The sequence below is a fragment of the Oryx dammah genome, unplaced genomic scaffold, assembly GCF_014754425.2.
Source record: "Oryx dammah isolate SB20612 unplaced genomic scaffold, SCBI_Odam_1.1 HiC_scaffold_6, whole genome shotgun sequence".
NCBI classification, from domain to species: domain Eukaryota; kingdom Metazoa; phylum Chordata; class Mammalia; order Artiodactyla; family Bovidae; genus Oryx; species Oryx dammah.
Window position 1 is genome coordinate 37,226,182 of NW_024070190.1, and position 21,406 is coordinate 37,247,587.

Genomic DNA, 21,406 nt, shown 5'->3' on the forward strand with positions numbered 1-21,406 from the left:
TTAATATTATAAGGTTCAGTCTTGGAAAGAGGAGCTAGTTAGAAGGAATTCTTTTGGAAGTTCTTCTATCTTGATTTTTAACATATTGCACTGGTCTGTAAATTCTCACAAGCAGCACAGGAAAGCTTTATCACTTTCTGCTTTAATAATATTTGATAATTCTTATCTTGTCGGGAGAATCCAGAAAGTCTTTGTTTATGTAAAAAAGTTTCTAATTAGTGTCTCAGTGTTCTGTCTTATATGATTCCAAGTAAGTTTGGTTCTATTGTTACATGTAATCTTAAATAAGTAAATACACAAATAAATACATAAGTGGATTTGTGTATATATACACAAATATATATAAATACACAAATAAATATATAATATATTTATATAAATATAAATCAATATATATATTTAGATGATAGATATATAATAGTGGAACATGCCTTTGAAACTTGCATCTTATAAATTATCCCAAGCATTTTTTAAATTATAGGATCTTGTGTCTGAGAAAACAATTCATGATTCACTTGGGATTTATAAAAATTAATCTAAAGCTTAAGGAGGATTAAAGAAAATAGAAATGTGTAGTATGCATACTAATACAGCATTCAGCTCATCAAGGTGGAATTCTTTTTCTAAGAATGATCTTTTCCTTAATCCCAAGCATTCTTTGAAAAAAATGTTTATTTAGGAAACTTTCAACCTATTATATTTATTTACTTAATAAATATACCTACATTTCTCTAAATAGTCTAGAATTTTAAAAATCATACTCAGTTTCTAATAAATTTCAAGTCAATGAAGTTGGCAAGAGGATCTAAACTGACTATATAGTTGTAATAGAAGACCTATACTTATGGGAATAGTCCAGTGTTGTATAGTGTTTTATATAACATTTTGATGAGGCACACATTTGTAGCCTTGTAAGTATGCTTCTTGAAAGTACATTTGGTTTTTCAGACTCCATATATAAGTAAAATCATATGATATTTTCTTTCTGTCTGACGTTTTACTTCTTGGATGGCAAAGAGTCTGCAATGCAGGAGACCGGGGTTCAAAGCCTAGGTTGGGAAGTTCTCCTGGAGAAGGGAATGCCTACCCACTCCAGTATTCTTGTCTGGAGAATTCCATTGGCAGAGGAGCCTGGCAGGTTACAGTCCGTGGGATCACAAAGAGTCAGATACTACTGAGCAACTAACATTTTCACTTTCACATACCCTCTATGTACATCTTTGTTGTTCTAAATGCCATGATTTCATTTTTTTTTTTGGTTGATCATAATCAATCATATACACACACATACTCATACACATATATATGTCTACATATCAGATCTTCTTTATCCACTCATCTGTTGACAGACCCTTAGCTTGCTTCTGTATCTTGGCTATTGTGAATAATGCTGTAATGATCATAGGAATATATATATTATTTGTAGAATCTAAACTCCAAAATAAATGAATAAACACAGCAAAATAGAAACAGAGTCATAGATGCAGAGAACAGAGAACAGATAACAGATATCAGAAGCAGGTTCTGATGGCTTCCAGAGGGTAGTGGGGAGGAGGATGAATGATGTATAGAAATGTTGAATCATTATGTTCTGTATCAGAAACTAACATAGTGCTTTAAGTCAATTACACTTCAAAAAGCAAACAAACTTATAGAAGAAGAGATCAGATTTGTCGTTACAAGAGGCAGGGAGTAAGAGAAGGGGAATTGGATGAAGGTGGTCAAAAGGTACAAACTTCCATTTGAAAGAGAAAGAAGCACTAGGGATGTAACATAGAACATGATTAATATTAACATCGTTGGATGTTATATATGAAAGTTAAGACAGTAAGTCCTAAGAATTCTCATCATAAAGAAAAAATATTTATTTTTATTTTTTATCTATATGGGATAATGGATGTTCACTAAACTTATGGGCATCGTTTTGTGATATATGTAAGTCAATCATTATGTTTTATACTTCAAACTTGTACAGTGCTTTATGTGAATTATATATCAGTACAACTGGAAGAAAACCAACAAATGAACATAAAAGGAAAGTACATTTGCTCCCTTCTGAAGACTTACTACCATTCCTAATGTCAGTCAATTTGAGAAAAACTGGGTGCTCGGGGAGCTGGAATAGAAAAACTCTCTCTCTCTGGGACTTGGTCATCTACAATTACATTTGGGGCATAGTAATGTCCAGTTAGGTGCCTGGATGCTCAGCAATGGATACTAAAATGATTTTCTCAGTATGGAGGAGAAATAACTGAGATAGAATAATAAGCCATTTTTAGATGTCTCTTTATCAAGATTGTATTACTCTTAATCTGTCATTTTTAATCTAATATTTTGTCTAATGTTGTTATATATTTAATACTGTCTCATGTTAGCTGGTCACAGGTAGTTAAGGCAATTTTATTTGTCCACATAAATTTTATTTACAAAGATACCAGTAGGAAGTATATAGGAAGAGGCCCTTTGACCCTCGAGTGCAACCAAGGAATGGTGGTAGTGTTATCTAGGAAAAAAATCCCAATGGGGCAGAGTGTGAATCTAAGGAAAAGTAGTACAGGTTGCTTTGTCCAGCTGCTATACTCTCTTGGAGTTCCTTATAGTAGAAACAATCTGTACTTAATTTTTTTATTATGGAATGAACACTTATTTAAACACTCTAAATCACAAGTTAGTTGTCATTTAAAGATGCTATTCTAGCTTCAAGATTTCAAAAAAAAATATTCCTTAAGAAATGATGATGTTAGCCAAAAATAGGTGGACTTACAGTTCTCAGTTTATAAGTACATGTTATGGTTTGCTTTGGTGGGTATCTAGACTCTTTAGGATAATTTCTGTTTTAAAATCAATGTATTTAAAAAGAAAGCAACTTATATCTCCCCTGCTCCCTGCCTCTGGCTGCCATCAGATGTTATCTGCATCTATGAGGCTTTTATAAAAATTTCTAAATTTCACATATAAAAGAGATCATGTGGTATTTGTCTTTCTCTGTCTTATTTCATTAAGTATATTGTTCTCAATGTCTATCCATGTTGCTTCAAATGGAAGGATTTCCTTCTTTTTTTATGATTGGAAAAGATCCATTTCCTATACACACACACACCCACCCACCCACACACACACACACACCACATTTTCTTTATTCATTCAACCATCAATGAATACATTTCCATATCTTGGCTATTGTAAATAATGCATGTACCTTTTGAGTTAGCATTATTGTTTTCTTCAGATAAATAACCAAAGTGGAATTGCTGAACTATATGGATGTTTTGCTTTCAATTACATAAAGCCTCTTAATAGAGTTTTAAAAGTGGCTGCACTAATCTGCATTCCCACCAAGAGTGCACAAACTTTCCCTTTTCTCTGCCTCCTCGTTAACATTTGTTATTTCTGGTCTTCTTGATAATAGCCATTCTAACAGTTTTGAGGTGATACTCATTAAGATTTTCATTTGAATTTCCCTGATTTTTAAATATGTACAACATATTTTCATGTATCTCTTTTATCTATCTGTATGACTTCTTTGGAAAAAAAAAATCTATTGAGATCTTCTGCTTAGTTTTTACCTGTATTATTTGTATTTTTACTATTGACTTCTTGGAGTTCTCCATATGTTTTGGATGTTAGCCCCTTACCAGATATATGATTTGCAAATATTTTCTCCCCTTCTGCAGGTTGCCATTTCATCTTGTTGATAGTTTCCTTTGCTGTGCAGAAGCTTTTTAGTTTGATATAGCCCCACTTGTTTATTTTTAATTTTGTTGCCTTTGCTTTTGTGTCAGTTTTAAAAATATTTCAAGGCCTATGTTCAGAAGGTTACTGCTTTTGTTTTCTTCTAGCAGACCTATGTTTTCAGGCCTTATTTCAAGTCTATAATTCACTCTAAGTTAACTTTTGTATATAGTGTAAGATAGTGTTCCATTTTCATTCTTTTGTTTGTAGTTATCCAACTTCCCTAGAACCATTTACTGAAGAGACTGCTCTTCCCCCATTGTATATTCTTAGCTCCTTTGTTTAAGTTAATTAACTGTAAATGCATGGATTTCTGCTCTCTCTCTATTCTGTTCCATTCAACTGCATGTCAGCTTTTATGTCAATACCATACTATTTTAGCTACTATAGTTTTGTAATATAGTTTGAAATCAGGGAGCATGATGCCTCCAGTTTTGTTCTTCCTCAAGATTGTTCCTGTAGGATTTCATATAAATTTTAGGGTTATATATTCTATTTTGGTGAAAAATACCATTGGAATTTTCATAAGGGTTTTAATGAACCTGTATAATAGTTTGAAGAGTACTATAACTTTAACAATATTAAACCTTTCAATTCATGAGCATGAAATATCCTGCCATTTATTAGTGTCTTCTTTAAGATCTCTCACTAGTATCTTGTAATTTCAATATTTAGTTACTTTGCTCCCTCAGTAAATTTATTACTAGGCATTTTATTATGTTTGATGCAGTTGTAAATAAGATTGTCTTCTTTTTTTCTCTTTCTGTATATAAATGCAACAGACATATGTTAATTTTTTTACCCTACAACTTTACTGAATTTGTTAGTCTAATAGTTTTTCTATGGAGTCTTAAGGGTTTTCTATATCTACTATGTCATCTGTAAATAGTGACAGTTGTTTCTTTTCCATTCCAATTTGAATGTCTTTTCTTTCGTTTTCTTGCCTAACTACTCCAGGTAGGACTTCCAAAGCTACCTTGAATAAAAGTCATTCTTGTCTTTTTCCTGATCTTGGAGAAAAAGCTTTCAGCTTTTCACAATTCAATATGATTTTAACCATAGGCTTGTCTGATATGACCTTTATTATGTTGGGATATGTTTCCTCTATGCAAACTTTATTAAGAGTTTTAACCTTAAATGAATGTTGAATTTTGCCAAAACTTTTTTTACATCTACTGAGATGATAATACACATTTTTATTCTTCATTTTGTTGATGTGGTGGTGTTTCACATTGACTGCTTTGAGGATGTTGAACTATCCTTACATCCTTGGGATAAATTCTTATTTGTGTTAATAATTTCATATTTACTTTTGCTCTTCTTTTTACTTTTTACTGTAAAAGAAAAACAGAATATTTTAATAATTTCAGACTTTCTTTTAGGGACAGATTCATTCTTCAGGAATAAAAACTATGCAGTGATGGATGATGAGGTTCTGATCAATGTGTAGATATCAGGCCAGGGAATAGCAAACCACTCCAGTATTCTTGCCTGGAAAACTCCATGGACGGAGGAGCCTGGCAGGCTACAGTCCATGGGGTTGCAAAGAGTCAGACACAACTGAACAGCTTTCACTTTCAATACTTTAAAAGTTTGCTTAAAAAATAGTTTTGTTTTTTTTTATAGTAGAACATGTAGCAGAGAAAAGGACAAAGTAAAAAGATAACCCTTAAAAGAAAGGTGACACCTAAGAAATAAATTATCATGTGCTTTCTGAAGTTTGTTTGAAGAATAGGATGTATATGTTTTGTTGTTTTTACTGTTTCTTTTGAATCAATTTTAGAATTACAGGAACGTTAAAATTATACTACAGAGAGTTCTCATACCTTCATTCAGTTTCTTCTAATGTTGCCTTATGGCGTAAATAAGGTCTGCTTGTCAAAAGTAAGAAATGTACATAGGTATTATACTAGTAGATAAACTACAGACTTCATCAATTTTTCCACTATTATTCATTCATTTTTGTTCTAGAATCAAAGCCAATATCAACACTGCATTTGGTTGTCAGATCTCCTAGTCATCTATAAACTGTGACCAATCCTTAACTTTCTTTGTCATTTATGACCCTGATACTTTTGAAGAGGACAGATCAGATATTTTATAGACTATCCATTGATTTGGATTTATCTGATGTTTTTCTCATGATTATGTTGATGTTCTCAGTCCATCAACTCAGGTGGTATAAGATGACAATATGTCACATTTCTCATGATGTTGGCCTTGATTACTTGGCTAAAGTGTTGGTTATTGGCTTTCTCCACTGTGAAATTATGTTTATTTTTTGTCATAATTAGTATCTTGGAGAAAATGATTTAATGCTATCAAGTTTTATTTCTTCTCGTGTTTATCTACTAATTTTAATGTTCATTGCTTTATCTTGCCACAGATATTAACAGCTATTTGCCTAACAATCGTTTTATATCCCTTATTTCTTATGAGTTTATTAATCATAATTAAAAGAAAGCTGTCCCTTGTCTCACATGATTTGTTCAGTTTGTTTATATCATGATGGGCTCATGCATATTTATTGTATTCTATGGATTTTGTTGTTCTGTTTCATTGATTAGTTGTCCCAATTTTGCTATCGGAAGCTTTTAGAGTTTGGCTCCTATATCTTTTTAATGTTTCCTCTCTGATATTTTTTAAGGAATTGCTTACTTTTTTGCATTGTAAGATGATCCAAGTTCAATAAGTTTATAAACTCTTTTAACTAAATTCATCTTACCAATATCAGATGGCAACTGACAAGTAAGCTTTTGCACATTACTTCCTCCAGTGAGCACCTGCCTGCCCCTAGACTTCAGATTAATTGGTTGCCTTGTGACCTCTAAATAAGATGACCTATTTTTAGTTCATTCCAGATTGACTAAACTTTAGACAGGTTTATTCCCGACTATAGGTCACTGACTTTCCTTTTTTTTTTTTCTCTCTCTCTCTCTTTTTTTAAAGAGCATTTACTTTAATATACACCCATGGTGGATTCATGTCAATGTATGGCAAAACCAATACAGAATTGTAAAGTAAAATAAAAAATAAATTAATTATTTAAAAAAAAAAAAAGAAAACTTAACTTTCCCTGTTCCTTTGAGATGCAAATATCTCCCAGCCTCTTGTAAGGCTTACAGTTCAGAAATACTTTTTGCAAGGACCTGGGAGCTACCCCTTTGAAATAGTATCTGTTGTCTACCAGCCTCTGCTGGATAATAGGAGCTAGACTTAAATAAGCACCATCACCAAACACAGACCATCGAATCACATTGACCAACCTCCTCTTTAATGTCTTCTCTTACTTTTCCACTAGCTCATTCCAGTGGTTAAATCTTTCAACTTTTGCTTAGCAAAGTTGAGTTCTCTCCCCTATTGCAATACACTTGAAATAATTTTCCCCTGAATGTTTAATTTAGCCAGGGCAATTTTTCATTGACATCTCTGACGGGCTAAGAAAAAAAGGTCATGAACTTTAAAATTTTCTGACTTGTTCTTTTTAATGTGGATTCAATGTTTACTCCAATTTTCTAAATGCTCAGTTAAAAAACAGATAGATTGTAGCTTTAAAATATTTCCATTCCCACTTTGTGAAATTCCCATATTACCCCCAAACATGTTCATATTTTTATTGTACACAAATGATGTATATGGATGATTATCAAAGAATGTGATAAGGAGTTTGACAATTTTTTTTTTAATATGGAAACTTTAGTTAAATATGGACCAGAACAGGAAAAAAAAAAAAAAGACAACTATCCAGTGATATAGTCACAAAATAGTATTTGTGAATTTTCTAAATTGTTTTTTTAAATATCTAGCAAGTGGTAATCAGGTTACAAAAATATAACTATTCACATTTCTTTGGGGATAACATCCTGTATTCAACTGAAATTAATCTAATGAGCTTTTTAATTCATCACGTATATGTAATGACAGGTGTTATCAGCATATGTATATAGATTGTAAACATGGTACTATATTAAATCATAACATAGATATGTATATAAGGATAATATATGGATAATTATTTTAAATTCTGTGCTATTTTTCTCAGATTGTTATTTTATTGAGAAAATGTTATTAGTAAGATAAAGTTTTCAAATTCCCATAAACTCTTGGGAGGTGAAATCAGTAAATTATATTTTATTCAGTTATACATTTCATACATATATAAGTGTTATAGATTATATGCATTACAAAGTACAATTAAGAAGGAGCTATACTATCAGTAGAGATGAAAAAGTTTTCAAGTTATATCTGTTTTAGTGGTGCACTATTCATGTAACTTGTCAAAATTTTATCTTTGAAAAGTATTTTAATTAGTTATAAACAGACATTAAATATCACATCATCATAGATATTCGAAAACCTTATTTAATAAAACACTTGCTTTTCAGGAACGGTTCTAGAACAAGTCATCTCTGATGAAGATACACATCTTAAAACTTAAAAACAAATCTACTGGAATTGGTCTTCAAATTGTATTTTATATGATTAACTTACCAACCAAAATATTCCAAATGTAATTTGATATTTTCTGGGCAGAGGGATTTTAAATTTCTTGAGAGCAGGAATGGTGCCATATAACTCCTATGCAGTAAATGCTAGGTGATGATGCTATAGATGACTCATTGTCATTATTATGACCAAACATAATTGTACTATGCTATAATACACTGATAGGATGGAGGTGCCCTGATTTGCATAGGAAAGTTTATTCATAAACTGAAAGACGCTGAGTTATCTGAGCTTTCTTTCACTTCTTTGATAGATTTTATTTTCCTTTCCTGGGGTCAGACTAGCATTCTTCCTGTCTACTTCCAATTTACTGTAAACTGGGACATGGAATTCAGGTAACTAAACTTCCTTAAATTGTGTGCAAAGTATAATTTGCTAAGGTCTGAGTCACATCCTAGAGGCAGTCTTGTGAATAAAATGAATGGGCTTTTTAAGACTTGATTGGATTTCTCACAGCCTCTATATAATATTTACTTATTGAATTGTTCCTTATTTATGTGTAGCAGTGTAGCTTCAAAGCCTGAGTATTTCTACTTTTTCAGCCTTGTCAAGACCTGAGACAAAAAGTATTACAGAAACATAGAATGAAGATCTAAAGAAAAAAATGATGCAATTGAATATAAATTAGTCTAAATCCTTGTAATGTTTATATTTTAAAAATATAGAGAGGACCATAAAGAAAATAATATTCATTTTTGTTGTTCAGCCCCTCAGTCATGTCTGACTTTTTGCAACCCCATGGACAGCAGGACACCAGGCTTCACTGTCCTTTACCATCTCCTGGAGCTTGCTCAAACTCATGTCCATCATGTCGGTGATGCTATCCAACCATCTCATTCTCTGTTGTCCCCTTCTCCTCCTGCCTTCAATCTTTCCCAGCATCAGGGTCTTATTTCCAATGAGTCAGCTCTTCACATCAGGTGGCCAAATATTAGAGCTTCAGCCTCAGCATCAGTCCCTCCAATGAATATTCAGGATTTATTTCCTTTAGGATTGGTTGATTTGATCTCTTTGCAGTCCAAGGGACTCTCAAGAGTCTTCTCCAACACCACAGTTCAAAAGCATTAATTCTTTGGTGCTCAACCTTCTTTATGGTCCAACTCTCACAGCCATACATGACTACTGGAAAAACCATAGTCACATTTACTTAAATTTCAATCATATGATACACACCAGGATCCTGAATGAACTTGTTTTCTATGAGTTTCAGTTCAGTTCAGTTCAGTTCATTTCAGTTCAGTTCAGTTGCTCAGTCGTGTCCGACTCTTTGTGACCCCATGAATCACAGCACGCCAGGCCTCCCTGTCCATCACCAACTCCCGGAGTTCATTCAAACTCACATCCATTGAGTCAGTGATGCCATCCAGCCATCTCATCTTCGGTCGTCCCCTTCTCCTCCTGCCCCCAATCCCTTCCAGCATCAGAGTCTTTTCCAATGAGTCAACTCTTCACATGAGGTGGCCAAAGAACTGGAGTTTCAGCGTTAGCATCATTCCTTCCAAAGAATACCCAGGGTTGATCTCCTTCAGAATGGACTGGTTGGATCTCCTTGCAGTCCAAGGGACTCTCAAGAGTCTTCTCCAACACCACAGTTCAAAAGCAATTCTTCATCACTCAGCGTTCTTCACAGTCCAGCTCTCACATCCATGATATTTCACTATGTGAGGATTACTTCTGTAGGTCATGAATCTCATTCAATTTTTGTTTTTACTGTTAGGGGCTTCCCTGATAGCTCAGTTGGTAAAGAATCCACCTGCAGTGCAGGAGACCTGGGTTGGATTCCTGGGTTGGGAAGATCCACTGTAGAAGGGATAGGCTACCCACTCCAATATTCTGGCCTCGGGAATTCCACGGACTGTGGGGTATCAAAGAATCAGCCATGAGTGAGTGACTTTCACTTTCTTTCACTTTTTATTAGTAAACCTTACTTGTCTCTTAGTACCAGAGAACTCAGAATTGAGGCTTCAGGTATGTCCAAAGAGAAGTTGAAGCATCTTTGATCAGTGATATGACAGATTAAATTGTATTTTAGGATAAGAGAATAAATTATATGGCCTATAAAAACCCCTGATACCTTGACAAAATAAGAAAACAGAAAATATCTGTTTTCCAAGCTTTTCAATTTTTTAAAGTAATTCTTTTAAAATTTTAATTTAATTTTATTTATTGATTTTATTTTTCCATTAAATGTATGGAAAAATTTAACCCTTCTGTAATGTACACACATATTTCCCTTATCTAGATACAGTACTTTTAACATACTTCCAGAGTCATAATTGCTTTGTATTTCTAAACCACTTCAAAGAAGCTTGCAACATCATAACATTTTATGCCTAAATATTTCAGTGAGTATCTCCTAAAATAATTTGTATTCTTTTATATAACTAATATTGTTATCATTCATAGGAATATTAATAATCACTTTTAATACTTCCTAACAATCTATTACTTTGTGGACTAAGGTCCATCTAGTCAAGGCTATGGTTTTTCCTGTGGTCATGTATGGATGTGAGAGTTGGACTGTGAAGAAGGCTGAGTGCTGAATAATTGATGCTTTTGAACTGTGGTGTTGGAGAAGACTCTTGAGAGTCCCTTGGACTGCAAGGAGATCCAACCAGTCCATTCTGAAGGAGATCAGCCCTGGGGTTTCTTTGGAAGGAATGATGCTAACGCTGAAGCTCCAGTACTTTGGCCACCTCATGCGAAGAGTTGACTCATTGGAAAAGACTTTGATGCTGGGAGGGATTGGGGGCAGGAGGAGAAGGGGACAACCGAGGATGAGATGGCTGGATGGCATCACGGACTCAATGGACGTGAGTCTGTGTGAACTCCGGGAGTTGGTGATGGACAGGGAGTCCTGGCGTGCTGTGATTGATGGGGTCCGGAAGAGTCGGACATGACTGAGCAACTGAACTGAACTGAACAATCTATACTCAAATTTCTCTGTTTTCCAAATGCCTTTACAGCTTTATTTTATCCTAAAACCAAGACATAAGTTGTTTTGAAAGCAGTATATGACTATTTTTCTCAAGGCTAACATTTAACTCCTAGTGCTAAAATCTATGCTACAAATGAAGCCATAAAGAAAGAGGTATGGCCACCTGATGCGAAGAATTGACTCTCTGGAAAAGACCTTGATGCTGGGAAAGATTGAAGGCGGGAGGAGAAGGGAACGACAGAGGATGAGATGGTTGGATGGCATCACCGACTCTATGGACATGAGTTTGAGTAAGCTCTGGGAGTTGGTGATGGACAGCAAAGCCTGGCATGCTGCAATCCATGGGGTCGCTTAGGGTCGGACACAACTGAGCAACTGAACTGATAGCATAAAAGGAAAAAACAACAAAAACACCTTGGAAATGTTTCTTCATTTATAGGTAATATGTATATGTCCCCTACAGGTCTCATTTCCATGATTGTAAAAGGTAGATATTAACAATATGAACCTTAGAATATTATTATTCATATGGTGTAATTTTCCAAAAGTGCTTAGCAAAGTGACTGACATGTGGGAAGCATGAACAAATGTCAATTTCCATTATTATAATTAACATTAGAAGGTAGGCAATCAATCAAGTTAAGCCTGATGATTTAAGACTTAACTCTGTTTCAACCGAGCCCCTGAAGACTATAATGTTTTATAATAAACTGAGATAGGCTTTCTTTAGTAGGAATCTGTGAGTATACCCCACAAGATTTTAAGAGTACTATTTTTTTTGACAGATGAGGAAATGGAGAACTTTGTAAAGCTAATATATTTATAAATTTGAAGTAAAATACTATGTATAAAAATATAGAAATACATATTATTCCTTAAAGCAGAGTCCAATTTCAATCCATAAATATCATTTTAAAATGTTATGGGAAACTTTCCTTAATGAATTCTCAAGAATATCTTTGAAATTACAATTTAGTATGCTTAAAAAATCAATCCCAAAACACTTTCTTAATGAATTTTTTCTCCAAATTTTAATTAAGTTGAATTTCTACTGGCAGTACTTTAGATTTTCTAAACTCCAATTTAGCAATATTCTATTGCTTATATTTTTGATATATTAAAAAACATTTTCATTCCCAAATGCCTCTGGGCTTATTAAAAAATTATAAATGCTACTATTCAAGAAACTCTGGAGGTAAGAATAAGAATTCTTCTTTCAGAAATATTTATCTAATATGCATACATCAGGCATATTTTTAATATTTAAAAACATTTTATTTTGAATGTTGAGTTCTAGTTACCCACCCACATGAATAATATTAATCAATTAGAAATTTCCTAATATTTATAAAAATAGTATTTGTGGATTACTTATTTTAATTAAATACTGTTTCTGTATTCTATCCTGGTTTATGGATAGGGAAGGAAGCAGAATCATATGATTTGCTTAAAAATTCAATTTTCACATAAAATTTATAGCTAAGTAAAGCAAAGTGATGGGGAAGACTCTTGAGAGTCCCTTGGACTGCAAGGAGATCCAACCAGTCCTTTCTAAAGGAGGTCAGTCCTGGGTGTTCTTTGCAAGGAATGATGCTAAAGCTGAAACTCCAGTACTTTGGCCACCTCATGTGAAGAGTTGACTCATTGGAAAAGACTCTGATGCTGGGAGGGATTGGAGTCAGGAGGAGAAGGGGACGGCAGAGGATGAGATGGCTGGATGGCATCACTGACTTGATGGATGTGAGTCTGAGTGAACTCCGGGAGTTGGTGATGGACAGGGAGGCCTGGCGTGCTGCAGTTCATAGGGTAGCAAAGAGTCAGACACGACTGAGCAACTGAACTGAACTGAAAGCAAAGTGATTTTATGGTAAAAAGTATTAATAATGGCAACAGGTAGATTTATGTAACAAATCTGCCATTAACTAGCTGGATAACATTTTTCAAGACCCTTTTTTCCTAGAACTCAGTTTCTTTATCTACAAAATAAGTAATTTAGATTCTAGAACTTCTGAAAATAAGAGAATTATGGTGAGCTTCTCTACTATATATTTTTTTGCTTATGGAATATATTTACTCAGTATATTACTTGATCACTTCTTCAATTCTATGAGATAGCTATTTAAATATTTTTAAGTGCCCTTTTCCATAATGGGCTTCCTTGGTGGCTCAGATTGTAAAGAAACTGCCTGCATTGTGGGAAACCTAGGTTTAATTCCTGGGTTGGGAAGATCCCCTGGAGAAAGGAAAGGCTATCCACTCCAGTATTTTGTCCTGGAAAATTCCATGGACACAGAAGCCTGGCAAGCTGTAATCTATGGGGTCACGAAAAGTTAGACATGACAGAGACTTTCACTTCCATAATATTTTAGAAACTCTTGGAGGCCATGCTCTTGTAGTTATATAGATTAATTGTAATCACCATTGACTAAGACTCAAATATATTCTAGGTACCATTGTTTACAGACATAACCCTAATGGTCTGAAAACCCCTAATAAGATTATTATTATTTAACATGTGGTGAAACTGCTGGTAGTTAAGTTACTGTCTTCAAAGCTAGTATTTGACAGAGCTGGAATTTGAATGAACTTCTGTATAACAACATTTTTTTTTTTTTTGCCTTTTTTCTATTATCAATTTTCCCTCTTTTTAAAAGGGTAATGAAAATCATTTGATGTTTTAAGTAAAAAAACAAAAACTAATATAAGCATACCACTATTTTAGGTAGTAGTGATGAGCTTAGTGAAATTTAAAAGTACGTAAAAAAATAGATCAATTGTGCAATTAGTGTAGTGTTAGAGAAATAACTTCCAGATGTTCAAGCTGGAATTAGAAAAGTAGAGGAACCAGATATCAAATTGCAAACCTCTACTGGATCATCGAAAAAGGAAGAGAGTTCCAGAAAAACATCTATTTCTGCTTTATTGACTATGCCAAAGCCTTTGACTGTGTGGATCACAACATACTGTGGAAAATTCTTAAAGAGATAAGAATACCAGACCACCTGACCTGCCTCCTGAGAACTCTGTATACAGGTCAAGAAGCAACAGTTAGAACTGGACATGGAACAACAGACTGGTTCCAAATCAGGAAAGGAGTATGTCAAGGCTATATATTGTCACCCTGCTTATTTAACTTATATGAAGAGTGCATCATGAGAAATGCCGGGCTGGATGAAGGAGAAGCTGGAATCAAGATTGCCAGGAGAAATGTCAATAACCTCAGATATGCAAATGACAGCACCCTTATGGTAGAAAGTGAAAAACTAAAGAGCCTCTTGATGAAAGTGAAAGAAGAGAGTGAAAATGTTGGCTTAAAGCTCAACATTCAGAAAACAAAGATCATGGCATCTGGTCCCATCACTTCATGGCAAGTAGATGGGGAAACAATGCAAACAGTGAGACACTTTATTTTTGGGGGCTCCAAAATCACTGCAGATGGTGACTATAACCATAAAATAAAAGATGCTTGCTCTTTGGAAGAAAAGCTATGACCAACCTAGACAGCATATCAAAAAGCAGAGATATTACTTTGCCAACAAAGGTCCATCTAGACAAAGCTATGGTTTTTCCAGTAATCATGTATGGATGTGAAAGTTGGACTATAAAGAAAGCTGAGCACAGAAGAATTGATGCTTTTGACCTGTGATCTTAGAGAAGACTCTTGAGAGTTCCTTGGACTGCAGGGAGATCCAACCAGTCAATCCTAAAGGAAATCAGTCCTGAATATTCATTGGAAGGACTGATGCTGAAGCTGAAACTCCAATAATTTGACCACCTGATGCAAAGAATTAACTCATTTCCAAAGACCCTGATCTGGAAAAGATTGAGGGCAAGAGGAGAAGGGGATGACAGAGGATGAGATGGTTGGATGGCATCTGTGACACAATGGACATGAGTTTGAGTAGGCTGCAGGAGTTGGTGATGGACAGGGAAGCCTGGTGTGCTGCAGTCTGTGGGGTTGCAAAGAGTCGGACATGACTGAGTGACTGAACTGAACTGACTGATACAGGAATAACAAAATTCTGTTTGAAAGTAGGGTATTAGGAACTTGAGATTAACATGTCGACACTGCTGTATATAAAATAGATGATCAACAAGGACCTACCCTGTAGCACAGGGAACTCTACTCTATTCTGTAATAATCTACATGGGAATAGAAAATCTGAAAAAGAATGGGTATATGTATAACTGAATTGCTTTCCTGTAAATTTGTATGCAGGTCAGGAAGCAACAGTTAGAACTGGACATGGAACAACAGACTGGTTCCAAATAGGAAAAGGAGTACGTCAAGGCTGTATATTTTCACCCTGCTTATTTAACTTCTATGCAGAGTACGTCATGAGAAACACTGGACTGGAAGAAACACAAGCTGGAATCAAGATTGCCGGGAGAAATATCAATAACCTCAGATATGCAGATGACAGCACCCTTGTGGCAGAAAGTGAAGAGGAACTAAAAAGCCTCTTGATGAAAGTGAAAGAGAAGAGTGAAAAAGTTGGGTTAAAGCTCAACATTCAGAAAACGAAGATCATGGCATCCGGTCCCATCACTTCATGGGAAATAGATGGGGAAACAGTGGAAACAGTGTCAGGCTTTATTTTTGAGGCTCCAAAATCACTGCAGATGGTGACTGCAGCCATGAAATTAAAAGATGGTTACTCCTTGGAAGAAAAGTTATGACCAACCTAGATAGCATATCAAAAGCAGAGACATTACTTTGCCAACAAAGGTCCGTCTAGTCAAGGCTATGGTTTTTCCAGTGTTCATGTATGGATGTGAGAGTTGGACTGTGAAGAAGGCTGAGTGCCGAATAATTGATGCTTTTGAACTGTGGTGTTGGAGAAGACTCTTGAGAGTCCCTTGGACTGCAAGGAGATCCAACCAGTCCATTCTGAAGGAGATCAGCCCTGGGATTTCTTTGGAAGGAATGATGCTGAAGCTGAAACTCCAGTACTTTGGCCACCTCATGCAAAGAGTTGACTCATTGGAAAAGACTTGGATGATGGGAGGAGTTGGGGGCAGGAGAAGAGGACGACAGAGGATGAGATGGCTGGATGGCATCACTGGCTCGATGGACGTGAGTCTGAGTAAACTCCGGGAGTTGGTGATGGACAGGGAGGCCTGGCGTGCTGCGATTGATGGGGTCGCAAAGAGTCAGACACGACTGAGCGACTGAACTGAACTGACACCTGGAACTAACACAATATTGTAAATCAACTATACTCAAATATAAGACAAAATTAAATTTAAAAAAATTGAAAAGAGAAATGAACAGATAAAATAAGAGAAATTAATTTCTCCCTTTTAGAGGTACGAGCTTAGGAAATGTGTAAATGTAAATGACCAATAAAATACAAGATCAGTGCTATAAAATTTTTGATCCTACACTCCTGTTTTTCTTTATGTGTTGATAGTTTCTATTAACAACTTGAAACAAACATTTATCATATATATGTCCCTACTTTGAGGAAACATTCAGTCTAGGAGCTGGAAAAGGAAATGGCAACCTGCTCCAGTATCCTTGCCTGGGAAATCCCATGGACAGAAGAGCCTGGTGGGTTAGTCCATGGGGTTGCAAAAGAGTCAGATAGAACTTGGTGATTAAACAACAACAACAAGTTGTCTGGGAGCAGAAGACCCAAACAACAACAACAGCAACAAGTAGATTCACCATTATTCTGAAAGATGATTAATGCTTTCAAAGACCTTTCATCTAGTAAGATAAGATATTCACATTCACAAACAACTAGGCTACAACAGAGAACAATATAAATATCCTGAGAGAAGATTTCATAACATTATCTGAGATTTTCAAAGGAATAATTACATATAGCTGGAGAAGAAAGATATACTCAATGCATCTGGCTCTGAATATAATTAAGTTTGGACCAACAAAGATGAGATGTGGAAAGCAGATAAGGAAAATAATTAGTGGGCAATACCTTAAGATATTTACCTGCAACAATAGATAGCTTGATTTAACTTGAGTGTAAAGTGCCTGAAAGGAAGGAGAAGTAACATTGAAAAGCTCATAGAGACAAAGGTCATAGTGATGCCTGTGTCATAGTAATTTCACTCCTAGATATAGTCTCAAGAATGCAATGGTATGTGCACAAAAAGAAAAATATAAGAATATTCACTATTCATAACAATCAAAAATAGAATGCTTTCCAAAAGGTCATTAATAGAATTGCAGATAAGTAAATGGTTTTATGTTTCACAAAGGGGAATACTGTCTGTATAGAGCAATGAGAATAAACAGACTATAACTACATGTATCAATTATAGATGTATTTCAAATATATAAAAGCTTGACATAAGAAGCCAGGTACAAGAGTATTGTTATTATTCCATTTTTATAAGGTTCAGAAACAGGAAAATCTGTAGCTTTAGAAATATATGTGATGATGTGATTGTTCTTGAGAGATAGTGGCTATAATAGGACACATGAGGCCTTTGGGATGCTGATAATTTTTGTGTTTCTTAAATTTGGGTGTTGAGCACATGGATTCACTCAATTTATAAAAGTTGTTCAATTGTACATTTATGGTTTGGGAAATTTTCTATGTGAATTTTCTACTTTAAATTTAATGGTGATATTTGAGGAATTTATATCCTTTATTCAGTAAGAAGACATAAATGGTATGTTTTAGGCTGAAGAATTGCACAGTCTTATCAAATTCAGATTGAGTCAAGTGGTAGCAAGACAGAAAGATTAAAAATGAAAGAGAAAATTAAGATCTGAGCTTGTATAATAGTAACTGAAATACAAAGAAAGAGGTGAATGTGATAAAAGCACTGGTGATAAAATGGACAAACATTGTGCCTAACAGAATGGGATAGATAAAAGGAGAGAACTTAAAAAAAAAAAAAAAGTAAGATCACAAGCCTGAGAGGCAGGTAGTACTGCTGACAAACTTGAAAATAAAGATACAGGATTTGGCAAGTGTTGGCAAACCAGTCAGCAGGTCAAATCTGGCCCATTGACTGTTTTTGTTTAGCCCATGAGATAGAAATGTTTTGTTTGTTTGTTTTACATCTTTAAATGGTTAAAGAAATTCAGGATAGCTGTAATCAGAATAATATTTTTGACGTGTGAAAATTTTATGCAGTTCAAATTAAACTGTCCATATAAAGTTGTATTGGAACATGGTCATGCTCATTTGTTTACATAGGGTCTACTACGGCTTTTGCATTATAGCAGCAGCAGAGTTAAATAAAGTAATAGACTTATTGCAAAATATATATACTAGTAAAGATGTACTATCTTGGTTTTTTGAAAAATTCTGGTAATCTCTGTTTTAGAGCTAAAATTATAAGTTATATATGTATTACTTGAAAATGTCTTATAGGCTAATGGGAGCTTTTGTTGAAGAGAGGAGAATAACCTTAGAATTGTGAGGATCACTAACTGTATTGAGTGAAGAACTGAATCTCTTAGTATGAGTAACCATTAGCATTTAATAGCACTTAAGAACTTTAAAAGCTGTATACATATTCATTTGATCTCGAAAACAATCTGTTCAGTCAATATCATTTTTTCTAGTTTGCAAATAAGAAAACTTCAATTTTAAAATAGATGAGACCTATTATGGACAATAAGCATTTCAAAAATAGAAGGTGATAGAGAAATACCATTGAGGAGAAGGTAGATATTTTGGTATTTGGTGGGTGGTATTCCTCTCATTTGCAGGCACAGTGATAGAATGAAAACTCTGGAGCTAGAGTTTCTGGGTTTTCATCCTGGTTCTATCATTTACTAACGCTACAATCTTGAGTAAATCATTTAACCTTTTAGAGACTCAGTTTCATAATCCATAATATTAGAGTAAGAATATTCTTACCTCATAGGGCTGCTAAGATGATTAAACTTTAAATATATGTTAACTTGCCTAGAAGAGTATTTAGCATATATAAATGTTATTTTCATTGTCTTTTGGAATAAATATTTTAATCAGTTAACATACAATGTAATTGCATTTGGATGGCAGGGATTCAAAAAACCTTTAATAGCTCTTTATATCAGAGTTGTATTCTATATATTTGAGCAGGAGTAGAAGCACTTAGCCAGCCAGTAATAATATTAGAAATTCCACTTAATTTATCTTGAAGTTCGTACCTCAGTTCTTTGCTTATCCTGCAAAAATATAATCCAATAAGGAACTTTTACCCATAATTCCTAAATATCAAATATTCTCTTAAGTTCTGTTTTGATATTTTCATAATAATTGAAATTGATTGGTGGCATATAATAAGTCATTCACAGAAGCACTAAAATCTTCAGTAAAGGTGTTAATCAGTAATTTAATGCTTTTTTGTTCTTGTTTTTCCTCATGTAATAAAAAAGGTCAGAATTCTCCAGAACTTTTAATTTTATAAACTGTTGCCTGACTTTTGGCCTTTATCTTGTCAGGAGTAAATATCTGCCAATTGTAATTCACCATGTGAGTTGAGATGTTATTAAAGAAATTGAGTGCAATCCGTGAAATTCTTGTCCAGGACAGGGTCAGTCTCAGTGCTATAGAATAATTGACTCTGTTTCCTGCCTGACAGATGGATAGCAGTTGCAATTATTGTCGTTTCGTGTCTGGGGAAATGTAGACAGGAGAGTTAAGTGACTTCCTGAAGATCATATTGGAAATCAGTGACATTCCAAGGAACAGAACTTGGAATACACTTAATCAGATCGCCTCTAGAATAGTTTGAACTTTATCATGAAGACAGTGAAAATGTTTCCACAATATTCCAGAATACACTTCAAAATTATTTCTTAGATCCAGAATCATACATTTATTATCTCTGAGATAAAGACTATAAAAAGAGGCCCCAAATAAACTGATCTATGGCTTTATTATTTGCAACTTTAATTACCTTTTTATGAAAATGGAGAAAATGATAATGACTAGTAGTGAAGAAAGGAAAATTCATTTCTATTTTTCAGCTAGTTTAGTGGGTTAGTACCTTACAGCTTTATTAATGGCTTGTATACTACTGATTTAAAAAGTAGCTATGTCTTTATTTACATGCTTTGCCACATACCAGCAGCAGTAAAAGTTGCTCTTCTTATAAGCTTATCACGTAGGCCATGTTTCCTGAGAAAAGAAACTACAATCTATTTTTACCTCCTAAGGAAGAATCATCTATACATTCATCAATCAAAAGTTTAGTCTCCTAGCTTAATTTAGTTCTTGAAATAAATAAGGAAAACAAAGAAAATTTAAGTTCTATATATGTGATTATATTTTGATATTTTCATTGGATAAGAAATAACTATTGAACTTCCCCGGCCATCCACTGGTGACATTTCTGAGCTTCCATGGCAGTAGTGGGTTCAGTCACTGGTCAGTAAACTAAGATTCCACATGCCGTGTGGTATGGTTAAAAAATAAAAGAAATAAAGAAGAAACTATCATTTACTGTACACTCAATATGTATCAAGCCTTGTGCTAACTGAAGTATGGATGAATAATCCTGAAAATTTAAAAATACCAAGTTATTTTAGACCCTGAATTAGGCCTCTGATTGGTAATAAATGACAGATAATTGACATTGGCTCTGTGATTTTTATTTTTTGGTTAGATTTTCCATTGATCATTCTTATAATTCTTTCCATTAATATATTTTAGTTTCATTGTTCTTGTACACTACTGCCTCAATAAAATGTGTTTTCAGTATTCTGAATCTAGCAATCATACTTTTGCAAAGCTTTCTAGATTATATCTTCCAATTTTGCCATTGATAGGTAAACTAGAAATTAACATGTGGAAATGCATAGGAATTGTAGCTATTATATATTTCCTGTGAATGATCAAATAAAGTTCCACTTATATAGGATTTATCATTTATAAATGTTCCGTCTCAAACCTATGTGCTTGTTCTACTTTTTGATTATGTATGAATTTCCTTTTTGACAAGATGATTGAGTAGACAACCTCATGAAATTTTATAACCTTGATTAATATAATCAAATCACTTTCATTTCAGAGTTCTTTTTTATTTGATAAAAAGTCACAGGCTTCAGATGTTATAATTGTTTATATGGTAGTGTGGTGGTATGGTGAGCTTCCCTGGTGGCTCAGATGGTAAAGATTTTACCTGCAAAGCGGAAGACCTGGGCTTGATCACTGGACTGGGGAGATACCCTGGAGGAGGGCATGGCAACTCACTCCAGTACTCTTGCCTGGAGAATCCCCATGGACGGAGGAGCCTGGCGGGCTACAGTCCGTGGAG

At 34.4% G+C, this 21,406-nt stretch overlaps 1 protein-coding gene across 2 annotated transcripts in view; it reads left to right on the top strand.

Annotated features, from left to right (window-relative positions):
• Positions 1–21,406, top strand: part of CTNNA3 (catenin alpha 3) — a 1,846,273-nt gene that overhangs the window by 1,641,691 nt on the left and 183,176 nt on the right. The gene's annotated exons all lie outside the window — the stretch shown is intronic.